Genomic DNA, 18,019 nt, shown 5'->3' on the forward strand with positions numbered 1-18,019 from the left:
CATAAAAAGCACTTTTACAGCTTACTTCAGCCAGAGATTAAAGACAGACAGGACAGCAGACCAAAACACCTGTGAAGCAACTTGACTCTCTGTATCCTTTAGGAACACTGACTAAAACCGACTTAGCTGCTTCTGCTGGGATCGGCCAAATACGACCCGGACATGAAGGAAATACATTTTCTCCACGTAAATGTCTATGCCTAGGTCTAAACCACACATTGCAATCTGTGATTCGTGCACATTAATTCATTTAAGCTCTAAGATCACACCTAGAGGCTTAAAGGTATGATTAATTTAGAGAGATCTGCACTGCTCTGTGGATCTGCACAAACACCCTCCCTGGGTGGGGGGGGGGGGGACTAAATTAATTACCTACAGTGAACCTCTGCCCCATGCCCCCTCCCCATGCCCCTCATATGCAGTGCACATAGCCCAGGTACCAGGGCTGGAGATTGCAGAGTTTACAGAGTTTGTACTCAAGGAGCATCTTTATCTGAAAAGACGCTGCAGACAAACAGGAAGCTGGGGAGTCTGGAGTTTACAGGAGGACATGGCAGTCAGGGAGTCTGTTATTCTGAGTGGGGGTGGGGTGGGGTGAGGGGGGGGGGGGGCGGGTTGGCACGTCGGGAATAAGTGTGAGAGACTGAGAAGGAGAGAGCGCGACGTGAAGGCCCAACAGACCTTAGCCTGTTCTAACAAGTGCCCCCGCCAAACGTTCCTGCCTCACACTGTGAAGAAAGCCTTCTTACCATGCTGGCCTCGCTCCAAAACAAAGCAAATAAAATACTCTTAGCTGCTATGATGCACATTTAAAAAACAAAAAAAACAACAAAAAAAACAATACCTGCTGTTTTCTACCGCTACTGGAGCTATGGCAAGTCAACAGCGGAGTGGCCCGATCGTTTCTGTCTGGGTTTCTTTCAGGTCAGTCGCCAACGAGGTGGGCTTGAGAAGAAAAGCAGCACATTTACTTCTTTCACCGGGTTGTTCAAAGCCCTCATTGACTCTTCTTAAGCGGCAGGGGTGGCAGAAGGTGTCTGTGAGGTAAAAGGATGACAGATAGCCTACTCACACCAGCAAACCTCAGCTCTCAGATGCAGTAAAGCAGTGAAGATTTCTGGACTAATTCATTACCGCCATCCTGACGCGGCGTGCAAACAGCTTGTGTCCACGGCGCGTACTTTCACACTCACGGCCAGGGATGACGTCAAGCTGCAGACACCACAAATCTACTCTCGCACTGCAGGAGCGATGCTCTCACGATGCTAAACACCGGTACTGGTTGTTCTTGTTTGGATTAATGGCACATGAGGGAGTTCCTACGGCATGCCTTCCTCTTTTGCAGCATTTGGCTCCATCCGCACAAATGTATCCACGAATGGGCGGAGGGCGCAAAGCACTTCAAGCACCAATGCGATGAGCTGTAAGCCGCCAGCGCCCTTCAAAACAGTTTTTAATTAGGCTACGTAGAGCAACGGCAATGCTGTTGCACAATATTACATTTTTACAGGCATTTTAGCAGACGCTCTTATCCAGAGCGACTTACACAACTTTTACATAGCATTTTACATTGTGTCCATTTATACAGCTGGATATATACTGAAGCAATTTCGGTTAAGTACCTTGCTCAAGGGTACAACGGCAGTGTCTTACCCGGGAATCGAACCTGCGACCTTTCGGTTACAAGCCCAGTTCCTTACCCACTGTGCTACACTCCGTCCTCATATTACTGATGTGATGTCAGTTACAAGTGGAAGCCCAACCATTCTTATCTACTGCCTGTTGTCACAGAGAGACGTTTATCGGCTGAAGCAGGTTAGCATTAGCACATGAAGGAAACGATGCTTCATTCGCTCCACCGAGCAATGGGTCCAGTCTTCCTTCATTTTTCAACTCACTGGCATGTTTAGCCTGGCACAACACAGCCTCCACAACAACACACAGTTTTGGATCTGTGAACTACTGCGTTCACGCCTGACACAGAATGACAACGTTCATTAAACGCGCATACGTACACGTGGTTTCACCAATCGGTTCACAAGCGTTCTCTGTGAAACCCCTGATGATTAATGAACACTTAAGAATGTGGTTGGTGTTGAGCACAACCACACCTTCATAGCTTAGATCCCTTAACTTTGCACCCCAAAGAAACTTAACCCACTTCCTCTGGGGAATTGTAGGCCTATTCAAATGGACCTCGTTATATTATTGGTATAAATTCTGCTGTTTTATAAAATCTAAAACAATCATGCTATGTGTTGCGGTAACAAGTCTGACTAAGCCTTGATAAAAGATGGAAAAAAGGGAAGAAAAACACCGCAAGGCTACTGACCTATACTTCATCAAGACATCTGAACAATGAATGAGGAATTCCAGTTTCACTAAATTAATGCGCACACACACACACATGCACACACACATACACGCGCGCACGTACACACGTCTCTGTCTGTGTCTCTCTCTCTCTCCCTTGCTCTCAGGCCAGCAACGTCAGAGCTGATTCACATGACTCAGTTAAAGTGTAAAGACACACCTTTCATTTACAGCCTAAAATAAAAGCTGCCTGGTTTCATTTACCCAAGCTCTATACCACAGCCCAGGACAAACACACACCAAAACCTGCAGAAAGGTCACATTTTTTGCAACAAAAAAAACAACAACACACAACAACACACTTCTCTCTCTAGACACTGGCATGGCTCAAGTCCACTTTGAATAATTCAACACCATACAAGTATCTTAGCAGCGAGTGGAATGCAAGTACTTCACCTACAAAGAAAAGTAGAGGTCAAAGCCCTAAGATGCATCTATGTGCATATTTATAGAGCTGAGCTTCTTCTCCTCTTTTGACTACTTCTGCTACCGCCACTGCCTTGTCTACAAGCACACAGATACTCTAGGATAATGACATATAGGTCAAATTACCGCACACGGCACAAAACAAATCCTTCAAATCATTGCCGTTTGATTGTCCTGTGTTTACACCAAGTCTCCTCCTCCCTTTTTGAACCCAGCGCACTCCCTCCGAGTACCTGACTTCTGTCATCTAGCTACCTAATGTAGCTACCTGGAGAGCCAGAGGTAACGTTACTTACAGGTCCAAAAGAGAACATGCCAACTCCGCGTCGCTTTTCATCCCTTTGCTAAACTTCAGCTGACGCCACCAAGGAAAATAAATTCCAGGGTTAACTACCTCTTGAACGATCCCTGTTGTTGACTTGTCTTTTTGCTTTGCTGTATCTGGACTTTGCCTCCATCATTGCAGCAGCTAGCTAGCTAGCAACAAACGCTATGCTATAATCTGATCCCAAACCACAGGCTCTGTAGGGACACCCACCCCTCCCCACACAGAAAAGAGCGCCACACCCAGAAACATTCCCGAACACATTTTAGAATAACAAACACAGATAAAGGTGCACAATTTTGGTTAAAAGTGCATAAAGACAGAGATTGCCAGTGCATCATAGATATGCCTTAGCATGATTATTTTATAATATTTCCATGGTAAAAAGCCCACATAGGTAGCCTTTAACATTCAGCATTGCTTCCCAATCTCAGCTCTGGATCCCAACATATTCTGTCGTTGTTCCAGATATAGGCAATTCCTGCTGTGATTCGTGTAGTATATAAGCATATAATGTGAACGTTTGATTGACTCATTGATGGATTTATTTGACTGATCAATAAATTTGATGATGAGATGGGACGGAGTGTAGCACAGTGGGTAAGGAACTGGGCTTGTAACCGAAAGGTCGCAGGTTCGATTCCCGGGTAAGGACACTGCCGTTGTACCCTTGAGCAAGGTACTTAACCTGCATTGCTTCAGTATATATCCAGCTGTATAAATGGATACAATGTAAAATGCTATGTAAAAAGTTGTGTAAGTCGCTCTGGATAAGAGCGTCTGCTAAATGCCTGTAATGTAATGTAATGTAATGAGATGCTAAATTAAATCAAATAAATAAACCAGCAAAAGGGCTGGAGCAGACAAAAAAAAGGATAAAATCACGGAAACGCACAAAAACATGTCCTCAATGGCCTGAACTAATTACAAAAATTGAGTGGAACAAAAAAGGGTCCCCATGACTGGATCTGGAAAACCCTTCCATTCATATGGCCCTTGGGACATATTTACCATACCCTACGAAGCCCATGAGCACAAAATGGTAAACATGCGTGATAAAAATAAAACAAACCAAAAAAAAAAAAAGGACTGAATCCTTAATGGATGTAAACGGTTTCTCAGTGGCCGGTCGTGCCATTAGTGTGCCTCTGAGGTCAGGACATGATGCTTTTACGAGTCCTCGAGGAGGAGGGGCCATGGACAGGAGGAGGAGGGGCTTACGAGACTCACTAACGTCACAGCGGGGGCGGTACGCAAACACCATCTAAACCGCAAGGAAAAAATGCATGAATCTGAAAGTGTGACAAGGAAACTCTCTCTAAATAATGGGCTAACGTCAGGATGTAGAACCATGTGGACAAGCTTCTGGACAAGACATTGGAACGTAATTTAAACAGAAGTCAGGTCATTTCATCCTGGGATACAGCCAACGACAAAAAGCAAGTCAGCAAGGCCTCTGTGCTCGATATCTGGCCCTAGTAACAAGGCGGTACACTTAAGAACACTTTGAATGCTAGCCCTAATGCACCCTACTCCTCCCTACGAAAGGCCCCATTAGCCTGCACACTGAATATGTGATGCAACTGACAAGCTCGGCGACAATCATCACAAAACACAACCCCTTTTCAATTTACATTTACAGTACATACCCCACATTTTCTGCTTAGAGAATATTCTGAGACGATAAGGTTTGGGAGGTATTCATAATGCAGTCTCTTGGCGTGAAATAAGCAACCCTGGATGGAAAGATCTGACCTGTGACTGACCAACAGCGACTCACTTTAGAAGGCACATCACACTACTGCTCAAAGCAAGCAGTAGCCTAGACGTTTCCAGCTCATTTCCTAACACAAAATATGCCCAAAATCTAGCATAATTACACAAATGCCGTGTTCTGAACAGATGGAGGAATCAGACTTGGGAACATCTGAAGTACACACCATCGTGTAGGCCCAAGTTTTTGGAAGAGCACATAATTGCTCAGTGGGTGAACGGCTGACACAGACTAAGGTTTGTATCCACGAAGGATCTCAGACTACAAGTGCTAATCTAGGATCAGTTCTGCATTTTAGCTCATAATAGAAAAGGTTAGAGTACGTCCAGGAGACACCTGATCCTAGATTAACACTCCCACTCCAAGACACTTCGTGAATTCTAATTTCAAACTGAAGTGACAGATTTGTAACACCCTGCAGACACCCTCTCTCCTCATATAGGACAACCGATGACACGCTACCTCACACTGAGGATTCCTGCTGCTTCCCTCTGCAGTAAGCATGCCGCACATACCATCTACCTGCACACTCAAGGAACGCACACACCATCTGCTCGTAAGGAGCGCCTGATGGTCCTCAACACGCGCTGCCAGAAACTCCCGCCAATACGGAGGCATCCTCTTCAGAAGACAGCAGCTCCTTCACACCGTTCTCGGGATGTGTTCACACATAAAATCCCCATCTGTCTGTCTTCAGATTCTGAAAGCCATGATAATGTGTGAATTTTTAACTTTGTACTGGATCACAAGCAAAGCAGCCAGCGTCTCCGTGGCAGCGTTTGTCTGAGGAGGACACCGCTGCTAGATCGAGAGAGTTTGACTTTCACCAGATGGCTATATGCACAATACTGGATTGTTGTTGTTTTTTTATTATTAAACATTTTCAATTTCTTTTTAAAGCTTTTTTTAATATTCATGTATGTAAAAAGAATATTAAAAAAAACAAAAAACAACTAGCACTGCAATATCAGTGGATGTCATTATTGTAGTGACAATACTAACTGGAGCAAATAAATGAACATTCCCAAGCACGGATGCAACACTTACTGAACGGTAAAACACCGCCTAAAGAGAAGTAACCTTCTCCAAGCTTCCTCCACTTTCCTGCTCCAAAAACTGCAGTTAGATGCTATATGTTCACACATGCCACAGATTTTGAAGATATGACTGCAGTCACCATTCATTTACAATTCTATGTGCCTGTGAAGCATGGGCTGCCTCTCCACACGGTCTGTTTGCAGTTTCGTTGTAGTAAACCCCCGAGTGACGTTTATCAACCCACAACAAACCAGTTCCAACGTACCCTGGAGGAAAAACCTGTTCTGGAATCAACAAGTTTCGTGCTGAAGCTCAGTGTCGGCTAAAAATACACTGAATCTCAGGATAGAGGAAGCCATTGTGACACCAAAAAATCTGTCTCTGAATCTAGAATAATGCCATGAACCAGTCATTCGTGGGATCAGTCAGGCTGAAATGTGAGAGAATTTCGCAGCACAGAGGAGGGAATTCACATAAAATTCACTATAGCGTGACAAAATAAAAGTGAAACTCAAAGCTACTTACTTGTTTTCCCAAGATAATTAAAGACTCACTACGGGGGAGTCACGGCAGCACGATGCTGAGAAGACAAGCTTAAGGTGACATTCAGATCAAAACAGAAATGGTTGAACATACTTCATGTTTTTTTTTTTTTTCACACTGTCATGCAATTCTGCTGGAAAAGTATCTGAACCATGCAGATTAGCTTATGTACAGATAGTTTTCAGTTTTAGGCATGGTCACATTTTGGGCACAAGCTTGTGTATAGGTTACTATGGAAAATAGTTTTACTGCCTACCTTGGAAACCACCTAGTGTATGAAACAAGATGTCGTAATGTGAAAAAATAAAAAAACACTCTTCAATGAGAACATTTTAAAATCTGCAGTGTCTGACTACAAGGAATGCAAAGAATTTGAGCACTGACTTTTACTTTCCGACCCTTGGAAAGTCTCAAAAATTCTTTTGCATTTTTAAAAAACTTCACACAACAGGCACAGAGAGAAGTACCTTGTAACAAAATAAACTGATGAGGAACAAACTTCTGTGTAGATGTCTGATAAAATGACAGCAAATGGCAGCAATACTCCCATTATCACATAGCCAACATGAAGTAGGCCTACATCGTAAATCTGCTAACAATGACTTGGCTGTGGATAGAATGACAGGTGCACCTGTAAGTAAATTCTTTTGTTGTAACCTATAGCTGTGCAACGGACTGAAAGTGCAAAATGACAGTGACACTCAGCTAGGGGGACACATGCAGGTAGGGCTTTTTTTGCACCAGAGGGAAGTGGTTAGCAAAGATGCTGAGAGCCAACTAAAACTGACTGACATGGAAAGGGGCTGATGCAGGGGTGCCTTGTCATTGATATGAAAACCTGCCGGGAAATCGAATAACCAGCGCTTCCCTCAAGTTTCAGCTTCTCGCAAACTTGCTGCATGCATTTAGATTTGCCTTTTTACAAATATCCAGGATGTTTCTGTGGCCAGTTTTGACCTACAAAAAGGCAGCATTTCAGGATTCCCTGTATTGAACTGAGCTCTTCCGGACAAGAAGAAGGATGAGGACACCATCCTGAAGGGAATCCGTTACAGGTCAATTTGACCGGGCAAGGCCCACAAGACTACCCTGCAGCCCTCAAACTCTGTTTTAATAATATACAAGGCATGAGTGCCACAAAAACAGCCTTACCTGCAAACACACTTTTAAGGTGAAGGTTGGCAAGTACAATTTATCCTTTTGCAATTTATAACAAGTACAATTTATAGCAGTACTGCAATACTGACGTCTTGCCATTTCCAGTAATGAGGGCCAGGTGGAATTCAAACCAACAGTGTGTAAAGATGGCCTGCATCCACACCGACATCTCAGCTGATGTCGTAACTTTCCAGAAATCGTTTCTTCACATTTCCAAATTTATGCAAAGCACTGAGCTGGGCGCACTGACAAACAACTAACCAAGAAAGAAAAAAAATGCGAAATTTACCAAGGCCAGATTCTGACTTCAGCGTGTTCTCTGTGTATGTGTGACGCACTTCCTCACATCAGAATTAACACTGAGCACACAGTTAGGGCTGGAACTTCCCTCGTCTCTCAGATCATGCATTTCGGTCTTGTCCTGTGAATCACTGTGGACCTGAAACCCAGGTGACAAGGCCCCGGTGTTGGGGGGGCGGGGAAAAAGGAACTGTCCACAACTGTTTTTCAACAGAAACAGGCCCAAAGTTCTCTCTGAAATAGGGAACTAATGCAGCTTCCTTTTTCTTGCCTGACTTCCTTTCTAAGCTGCTTTGAAAGACACTTTGAATTGCAGCTAACAAATGGCTACTGTCAAAACTGCGAGGATAAATTCAAAACAAATGTCGGATGTTAGCTGTCTTCCAAATCCAGGCCCCCATGTTTTCTTTTTCACAATGGCTGGCTAAGTCCTCATTGCACTGGAAATATGTGCATGTTTGTGTCATTTCAATTACAGATAGATACAGCACAGACAAATTTCTCTTTAGACACTGAGGAAAAACGAATATAAACAACCAACGCCACCTTGTGGCACAGTATGATTTACTCCCTGATACAAATTTACATCAATGCCCAGAAGAAGAATAAAGGGGCATAAAACTGTCAGTATGTTGCCAGATGCCCCTGAGGTAACAGTATATTCATGCTATAGCATGCAACTCATTCAGCCCTGGATGGCTCAGTCATACCGAGGACGGATTACTTGGTAAACAAGACTCAGGTCTTTCGTGTAGCCAATTCTCCTTCCCAATTTCCTTTCGAGAACGAATATTCCGCTCATACCTTCGATCGTATCCCTTCCTCCTCCAGACCATGTTCCATGAGAAGGACAGCTCAAGACCGAGCTGGATTTACAACCCCCCGCGCCATTACAGCTGGATATCTCTTTCACTGTTGCTCCCCTCCAGCGGTTGCACAGATAATACAAGCAGTTATTCAAGGCAATTATATGTGAGTACATATTCTCACAGCAGTACCGAATTAGGCCATCAAAAAACACATGATTTCACAATCTCCCCCAGCATAACCTTTCTACCAGCAACCTATCTCATGACTTATTCAGTGATGTGAATTACTGCTCTCTCTCTCTCTCTCACACACACACACACACGCACTCACACACACACTTCCATCGGGCTCCTCTGTTGGACAGTGTGTGGCCCAGTCGGACTGCTAAGTCTGCATTTCTCTGTGTTGCTGAATGCAGAATAAACAATGTCTGGTATGTCACCAAGTACACTGGAATTCAGTGTCAAGGAGACACATTAAGTAAACCATTTAGAAAACCCTTTCACAGAGACTGAGATATTGATAACAGCACTTAATATCTGGAATACTGACAGCCAGTGTTCTCTTTTGCCCGCCCCCACTTATACACATGCATACACACATAGACCGTCTCTGTCTTCTGCCCTCCAGTCCGCTGCACTTTACTGACAGTGACATCACAATTGGAAATTAAGTACCAGGGGTTCCATTAGCTACACAGACAGCAGCCTACAGTAAAGCCTGCCTTAGCGCACTATCATCTGCGGTCTAATGCCTCGCATTTTGATTCACCAACATTATAATCCCAGCCTTCAATGATGAAAGGAGAATGAGGTTAACTGAAAACCCCTTTGTGCTGAAAAATCCCTCTGGCAAAAAAATAAAAGAAAAAAGTTCAAAGGCGGAGCTGGGTCAGTGCACATGACTGCTGAGCTAGAGGGAGGATGGGAGGGAGCTGATGGGGAAGAGAGGCACAAGGGAATTTCATGAGAAGCGGTCTGTGCTCTGCAGCGACCAATGACGCTGTGGATGAGTATATTTAGAAGCCCACGTTGGGTATAATTGGTTTCAGAAGACTGCAATTTCGAATTATCCCCACGCCGCAGGGGCTGGGGGCTGGGGAACCTTGCCAGTGAGGCCAACTGATCTTTGTGGATGGGCAAGAAGAGGGTCTTGGGGAGGCTACCTCCAAGCAGAGTACACTAGCATCCCAGTCTTCCCAGACATGCAGCTGGGGCCTGCTGCAAATGTCTCCAGCTGTGCATACCCCCCCCCCCCCCCCAACCTCAGGTCAAAAACTGGTTGCATAGAGGTGAGAACAGTATCTAGAAATCTATTGATGCTACATCTGCAATATGTGACAGTGGTAGTTCAATGTACACAGGAAACGCAACACAGCCGATAACTGCACAGCCCTATGAACAAGGGGGTTTTCCCCACTACTAAATATGAGCACGTGTACACACATAGTGCTCCCTGAAGATGCCAATATTTCTCACAATCCATAATTTGGAGTTTGAACAACATATTTCAGGTGAACGTAGCACACAGAAGTATGAAGAATTCCCTCCAAAAACAGAAAAAATCCTTTGCACAAAAATAGGCCTCCACATTTTGTGCTTAAACAAAATAACAGGCACTAGACTGCCAGAGGGTAAAACTGACACAAAGAATAAACTTCCATTTGAACCAAGATTCTCGTTGGATCCTCCCAAGAACAGCGATGAATGAAATGGCCAGCGTGCATTCCTTGTTCGTGCTTTCGCTCATCTGTGCCGTATGGACGCAAAGCACTGCCAGGCACCACACCCCTCGTGCGGTTAACACACAAATGTCACGTGGTACAGAGTGACGCACTCCAGAAATACATTAAACACAATTAAGGAAATAGAAACTCGGGGAAACAGCGGGTCAAATGTGCGTGGAAGATATCCATATCAGTGTTATGTGGGGTCAGTGATTGCAATTGAATCCCATGTTATGCAACTGACTCGTATTACACGCATATCATACAGTCAACAGATAAAATGTTAGAGATGAACGTTAAAATCCTGGAATGTGGCTCGTTATCTAGCTACACAGGCAGCAAAACCGAAATACAAGTCTCGCATCTTCGACAACTTTCAACGTCACTGATTCGAAGCACATTCAAAACAGCAGTGAACGCTTCCGTGGCTTCCAGTGCATGGCTATTTGATTTGCACACACGCGTTTCTCCAGACACACCCACGCACACTGGAACATTGTGACCAGGAGAAGTGTTGGCAAGCAAGCCATGAGGTCACATCTTTCAATCTAAATCGCTCTGAATAGGAGCATCTACGTAACCTTATGTTACAAGTTGCTGTCAGTATTGTATGTTAGGACGGCAAGCCTTTCTAACAACATTCCCCAAGCTGTTTTCACGGTTTAGAGAAAACAATGTTAACTTTTTTCTAAGTAGGTTGATACCCTGCCTATTGCTGCAAATGTTCACCGTTCCTAGCTGTCATTCTCCAAGATTTCAAGGTAATTTTTTTTAAAGTACTGATGATCCAGTTATTCTTGCAAGCTAACAAGCTGAATAGATATTCCCTTCAACTAATTAATTTCTGTTTATGTCAGCTAAACTGGTGCCGTCTGTAAGCTAAAGTCAGCAAATAAATAAATAAATATAAGGGGTTGAGAAAAACAAATCACTGATGTCAGTGTGCCCTTTTATTTAGGCAGATGCATAAGCACGAAGCGGCTTTACTCATCGCTTTACCTATTTTACCTACTTCTGTAGCAAGCTATCTTGTAAGTTGACAGCCTTTTGAAAGTCTTTTTAAAGCGTTGTTTCCCTTCCTTACAACACTCCGAGCTAACATATTAAGTGTGTCAGAACTACCGAGCGATGAAATACATTTTATTACATTTTTTTCAAAACAAAACGATTTCCGTAGGAATGCAATTGCTTACCTTGACTATCGTAATAAGCTTAACTTCTGTCCTTTGCCTGGTAGTAAGACTAACGTTATTCCACAACTCATTCTGAAAGCAACTCACAAAATATGCGGGGATTTCCTCGCGCAAGATGATTCTATTGGCCCGGTGTGGGTGAGTCACATTTTTCCTTGACTTTGACCAACATTCTCTGAGGGATACTCGCTAAACTACATGGAATAGATGGAAACATAAATATGCATATGAAAGAGAACACAGCTTGAGTGAAGACTTTTACTTAGATTACAATTTGGAACTTAACTTAAAGAAATGAAAAGTGATTGTTTTATTTAACGCACAGCCGTTCGGGCAAGACTGGATTTAACGTAAGTGCTCTACAGTATAATGGTTCACAACTGACTCTTGACGGGTAATGTTAGCAGAACAGACAGAACAGAGAACGGGACGTGAACCGGGTTCTTCAAAAATACAATATTTGTTCTTTTAAAGCGACTAACGTGGTTAATACACACTGCTAGATAGCGGATATATAACTATACAGACAGTTAATTTATAAGTAGCTATAGTTCTGAAATGCCACTGTACGTGATAACTATAATACAAATACAAAGGCAGATAGTCCCTAGTGTTATCAACAAAGTGCCCCTCCCGCCGCGGTGTACGACATCATGAAAAGCTGAGTTTCGGAACATAATAAAAGTTTGTCGTCTCGTTAGCTATTTAGAAAGTTTTATAGAGTGTATCAGTAGCTCTAAAAGTTCTGTGTTGTGAACGAAATCTCATAAAAAACACGTTTTCAACGTACAAAAATGCCAAGTTACTAAAAAGTATTGATATCAAAATGACGCCAAGTTACGATACTACAAACAATATAGGCTATCTTGCCTCACCGAAATGACATAAGATGTATCTCAAAGCAATGCTACCCAATATTTCCTCAGTTCTTTCAAGTCACTTGGCCCTGTGTATAAGCATGCACTACATGAACAGGCCAAATATATGTGTGGATGGCTCTCTCACAGTCAAGATTGATTGAATAGGTTGTTTTATGTCCAATTTGTATTGGTATGTAGGCCTATGTATTTCGCTGCCCAGGCTTTCTGTTGCGTGAATGATAGTATGTTTCTTGGTACAAGTGTGTTCGTGAATGTGAATGTAAGATGCTGCCAGGGAAATGTCCCCATGCGGATAAAGAAGTTCTCTATGTATGTATGTACAATATGTGTTTTACATGCAGTATTTATTGTACGTAGCAAATATACAATAACTTGCACATGTACTCAAATTCAGTTCAGAAGCAAGTATAAACATGTTTTCTGGAGAAATGTGCTTCCTGTCGTTGCTCAGCAGCAGTTCTGTACATTAATTAATTTATACATTAATTTCAATGTACAATGTTCAATGTGTTCCATGAGGCAATTCGAAATATTTGTCTCTTTGATCTGACAGAAAGTTTGCATGACATTGAGAAATGGTAAGATTAGAAAACACAGGGCCAAGTGACTTGAAAGAACTGAGGAAATATTGGGTAGCATTGCTTTGAGATACATCTTATGTCATTTCGGTGAGGCAAGATAGCCTATATTGTTTGTAGTATCGTAACTTGGCGTCATTTTGATATCAATACTTTTTAGTAACTTGGCATTTTTGTACGTTGAAAACGTGTTTTTTATGAGATATCAGTTCTTTTTGCAAAGCGTTTTATTATGAGAGTGAGAAATGCGACCCTGCAAGAAACGGTTGTGGATTATGGCTATCGTTGTGTGAATCTGTACAGTCTGATGAGCGTGTACCGTTCAGCAGTTTCGGTTTGCTATATATGTAAAACAGTGGCTGTGAGATAGGATGCAGTGGCGTAAGCGTAAACGCATCAGGAACGCAGATGGAATATGGTATGTACTCACGGATTTGACGTCCATCCAACGAGCCTTGACTGACAAAATAATCAACACGCCCGTAGAATTATAACTCCCTAGGTCGCAACTTGTGTAGCCTTCTGTCCTGCTCCGTTGTCTGTTATTTCGTGGAGATGCACTATTAGTGTTTGTAAGGTTTATCCTTCTGTCCTGCTCCATTGTCTGTTATTTCGTGGAGATGCACTTTTAGTGTTTGTAAGGTTTATAAGGCATTTTGATAGGCTAATCTGCAGGTCCTCTTCGCCGTTTTGCTAAACTAGAACCGGAAAACATGATAGTGGAGAATAGGAGCAGACGCATATGTCCCAGCAGGCTTTGCATATGAGAGAATAACAACAGTGCGAGAGAAATTAAAATGAAATTACGAAATTCCGTAGTTGAAACAATATGTTTTTAGCAGAATGGGCATGTAGGTGAAGGTTGACATGATCACGGAGTATAGTGCGAAGTAAATGGAGTGACCATGAGCGAGTTTATATTCCTTATCAAATGGTATATATAACAGTCGGTATTGAACATTGGTTGTTAAAGTGGAGGGTCAAATAACATTGCACACATTATTTACCTGTAATGTAATCTATTGCACGAATGTGTTTTTCTCGTGTTCAGTGCTAGTAGTTATACTTATGAGTGAATCATGATTTTAAATGTAATGTTTTAATGCGGAGTTGCAGAACGTACATACGTAGTAATTGTGTGTAGCCTATGTGGCTAGATAGAGAACAGGGCAAGGTAACATGAATGTAGAAACGTGGCGTTTGCTGATATTAAGGTTTTGTACGGTAGCCAAGTGAAGAAATATAGTTAGTAGAAATGGCACAGTGGTGAACCGGTGTAACTTTTAAATAAAAGGAATACATTTGCGTCATGAAATGCATATGGGTGGCCGTGAGTGAGTGAGGTTTACCAGTCTGTGACTTCGTTAGCTAATGCCATAGCTATGCAATGCGTGAAATATCATTAGCGAACCTGCCGGTAGTTTTAAAGAAGAACACAAGCCAGTAAGCACAGAAGAGCTTCCGTTGAATCCATATGGCTTAGCAATATTGTAGCCGGTCAATAACTGAACGTACAGACGGTAAGTCATAATGCATATATCTTAGCAATATTGTAGCCGGTTAATAACTGAACGGTGAACGGCGGGTAGATGTGGTGCAAAAGCAATAATTAAGAAGTAGTAGACAATTATTAGTGAGGGTCGAAGCAAGTTAAAGAAACGGGTTCCAAGCTGGGCTTGAACATGCGACCCAGTGTTCCCAAGCCTGTAACCTTACCCACTAGGCCACAGACGGATTAGCTGTTCAACCTGCGGAGTTGCGGAATGTACATAAGTACTAATTGTTTGTAGCGTATGTGGGTAGATAGAGAACAGGGCGAGGTAACAGGAATGTAGAAACGTGGCGTTTGCTGATACTAAGGTTTTGTACGGTAGCCAAGTGAAGAAATATAGTTAGTAGAAATGGCACAGTGGTGAACTGGTGTAACTTTTAAATAAAAGGAATACATTTGCGTCATGAAATGCACATGGGTGGCCGTGAGTGAGTGAGGTTTACCAGTCTGTGACTTCGTTAGCTAATGCCATAGCTATGCAATGCGTGAAATATCATTAGCGAACCTGCCGGTGGTTTTAAAGAAGAACACAAGCCAGTAAGCACAGAAGAGCTTCCGTTGAATCCATATGGCTTAGCAATATTGTAGCCGGTTAATAACTGAACGGTCAACGGCGGGTAGAAATGGTGCAAAAGCAATAATTAAGAAGTAGTAGACAATTATTAGTGAGGATCGAAGCCGGTTAAAGAAACGTGTTTCAAGTTGGGCTTGAACATACGACCCAGTGTTCCCAAGCCTGTAACCTTACCCACTAGGCCACGGATGGATTAGCTGTTCAAATTGCGGAGTTGCAGAATGTACATAAGTAGTAATTGTTTGTAGCGTATGTGGCTAGATAGAGAACAGAGCGAGGTAACATGAATGTAGAAATAGAAACGTGGCGTTTGCTGATATGAAAGTTTTGTACGGTAGCCAAGTGAAGAAATATAGTTAATAGAAATGGCACAGTGGTGAACTGGTGTAACTTTTTAATGAGAGGAATACATTTGCCGTGACTTCGTTAGCTAATGCCATAGCTATGCAATGCGTGAAATATCATTAGCAAACCTGCCGGTGGTTTTAAAGAACACAGGCCAGTAAGCACAGAAGAGCTCCCGTTGAATCCATGTGGCTTAGCAATATTGTAGCCGGTTAATAACTGAACGGTGAACGGCGGGTAAATATGGTGCAAAAGCAATAATTGATAAGTAGGCTAGTAGACAATTATTAGTGAGGGTTGAAGCAGGTTAAAGAAACGTGTTCTAAGCTGGGCTTGAACCTAAGACCCCATGTTCCCAAGACTGTAACCTTACCCACTAGGCCACAGGCGGACTAGCTGTTTGAACGGGAAATGTTTCAGAATAAAAATGTATGGGTATTTTTCGTGTGTATGCACGTTTTTGATTGGGTCGTGTAGGGCAGATTTGGCTGGTGTTAGTGAAATGTCCAATGGGGAGACATGTTGTTAGTGGGATAGGCGGCAGGAAAAATAAGAATGAGAAGAAGAAGAAGAAGAAAGAGAAGAAGAAGAAGGAGAAAACGCAAAATCCCCTTAGTTTGGGGCTTTATTGTGTGGACATGTGAAGTTGTTTATGAATTCTGTCTGTTGAAATGGGGTCAGAATGTACAGAATTTAATGTTTTTAAGGGCTGAGTGTCTGTGGCTGTTGTGGTTATTTCTGTGGGGAACCCTGAAAAGTGCCAAACTCTCGGTGCTGTATAGGTATGGGGGCATGCCCCCGCCAAGGCGTAACTTGGCGGGATGGCATACCTGCCATCCCAATAACGCTAACGGAATACAATATGTATCTAGCTAAGGAAATAACCCAGTGCATTTTATGAGATACTTAGTTTAGAGGAAAACTTTAGATTTATATACATATGTAGAAATATATTCATTAGTATAAATAATTGTTTGGCATGTAGATTTAAAAGAATAGTAAAAAAAAAAAAAAAAATACACCATTCCCATACCGGGAGTCGAACCCGGGCCGCCTGGGTGAAAACCAGGAATCCTAACCGCTAGACCATATGGGAGGTCATATTACAATGTCCTGAACTATGGTATTAAAACGTAAACATTATGTTATTCGTTAGTTATTTTACGTGAATTTTTTTTACGAAAATTCTGTACTTTGTCTACAAAAGGGTAATGACCTTGCGTAAGGAAGGAAGGGTGGTTCCATTATTGCACAAATTAAGACGAACATACCGGCTGTTAAACTATAAGTAAGCACCACATAACGGCATTCGCCAAAGATATTAGACACAATTGTTTTAATCCAAAATATTTTTTAATTAAATTAGGCTGAAATTGATGTTAATATGGCTACAAAATGGAAAAATAGATCGTTCCTGACAGAAACACCCGAAGTCACGCCGGAAAATGACTTCTGTGATGCGTGACGTAGTTGGGGAACAGCTCTGCTGTTATGCCTTTAGGTTGAAAAGATGGCCTTTACCAGTGACTCAAATGAGTCTGACTCTGAGTCTGCAGAGGACAATCCCTGATCCTGATACCACAATACAGCCGTTCTGAGCCGTGATTGGATTTGCGGGATTCTTTCCAAAACCAACAACCAAAGCACTCTTTAGCGTTGTCGCAATAACTGCCTTACGCGCATCACGCTAACTCTTTACTGTAAAAAAAGGACAGTATCTCACTATCACGTCACAAGATACAAACACGTATGAAGAGCTGTAGATGGATTAATACATATATTTTAACGCTATTTAAAAAATAAATAAAAACTAGGGGCTTGAAATGGACCCAAATGCCCATGTTGCTAGAATTGCTGATCACTTCTTATGCGAATCTGTAGGCTACGTCTAGCTGTGACTGTGCCTTATACGTGTCTTGTTGTAACTATTTTTTGTTTCTTTATAAAGCTACACCATTCATACTGTTCATCAAAAAAATCTAATTTAGTTACTAGTACATGGCCTATTCAACTAAAATTGAACTTCATTTATTGAGCGCTATGGCCACACGGTGGCAACAACCACCTAGATATGGCGACCTTATCTCGCCCAAGCTTGTTGTATTTGACGACACTCTCAACAGAAATTAAACTCCATAAGTAGGCCTACAAGAAATGTTTAAATGGTAGGCCTATACCAGTTTAATATTGTGAGCCCCCCTACATTACATTACAGGCATTTAGCAGACGCTCTTATCCAGAGCGACTTACACAACTTTTTTCATAGCATTTTACATTGTATCCATTTATACAGCTGGATATATATACTGAAGCAATGCAGGTTAAGTACCTTGCTCAAGGGTACAACGGCAGTGTCCTTAACCGGCGACCTTTCGGTTACAAGCCCAGTTCCTTACCCACTGTGCCACACTCCGTCCGTCCTC

The 18,019-nt window shown here is 42.5% G+C and overlaps 1 protein-coding gene and 1 non-coding gene across 3 annotated transcripts in view; both read right to left on the reverse strand.

Moving 5' to 3' along the window:
* The window catches only part of LOC135251675 (ETS-related transcription factor Elf-1-like), a 51,343-nt gene extending 39,529 nt beyond the window's left edge, over positions 1-11,814 (reverse strand). Inside the window, exons 1-2 of one of the 2 annotated variants that reach the window (XM_064329335.1) lie at positions 11,667-11,743; positions 845-1,037 (exon numbers count right to left, since the gene is read on the reverse strand). The gene's annotated coding sequence lies outside the window, so the exon portion shown is untranslated. Of the gene's footprint in view, positions 1-844; positions 1,038-11,666 lie in introns of both variants that reach the window. The other variant, XM_064329333.1, reaches the window with a different exon arrangement.
* A 4,806-nt stretch (positions 11,815-16,620) lies between these two features.
* Positions 16,621-16,692, reverse strand: trnae-uuc (transfer RNA glutamic acid (anticodon UUC)). Its single transcript has one exon. It is a non-coding gene; the product is annotated as a tRNA-Glu (tRNA).
* Positions 16,693-18,019: the final 1,327 nt, after the last annotated feature.

Source organism: Anguilla rostrata, chromosome 3 (genome assembly GCF_018555375.3).
Source record: "Anguilla rostrata isolate EN2019 chromosome 3, ASM1855537v3, whole genome shotgun sequence".
NCBI lineage: Eukaryota > Metazoa > Chordata > Actinopteri > Anguilliformes > Anguillidae > Anguilla > Anguilla rostrata.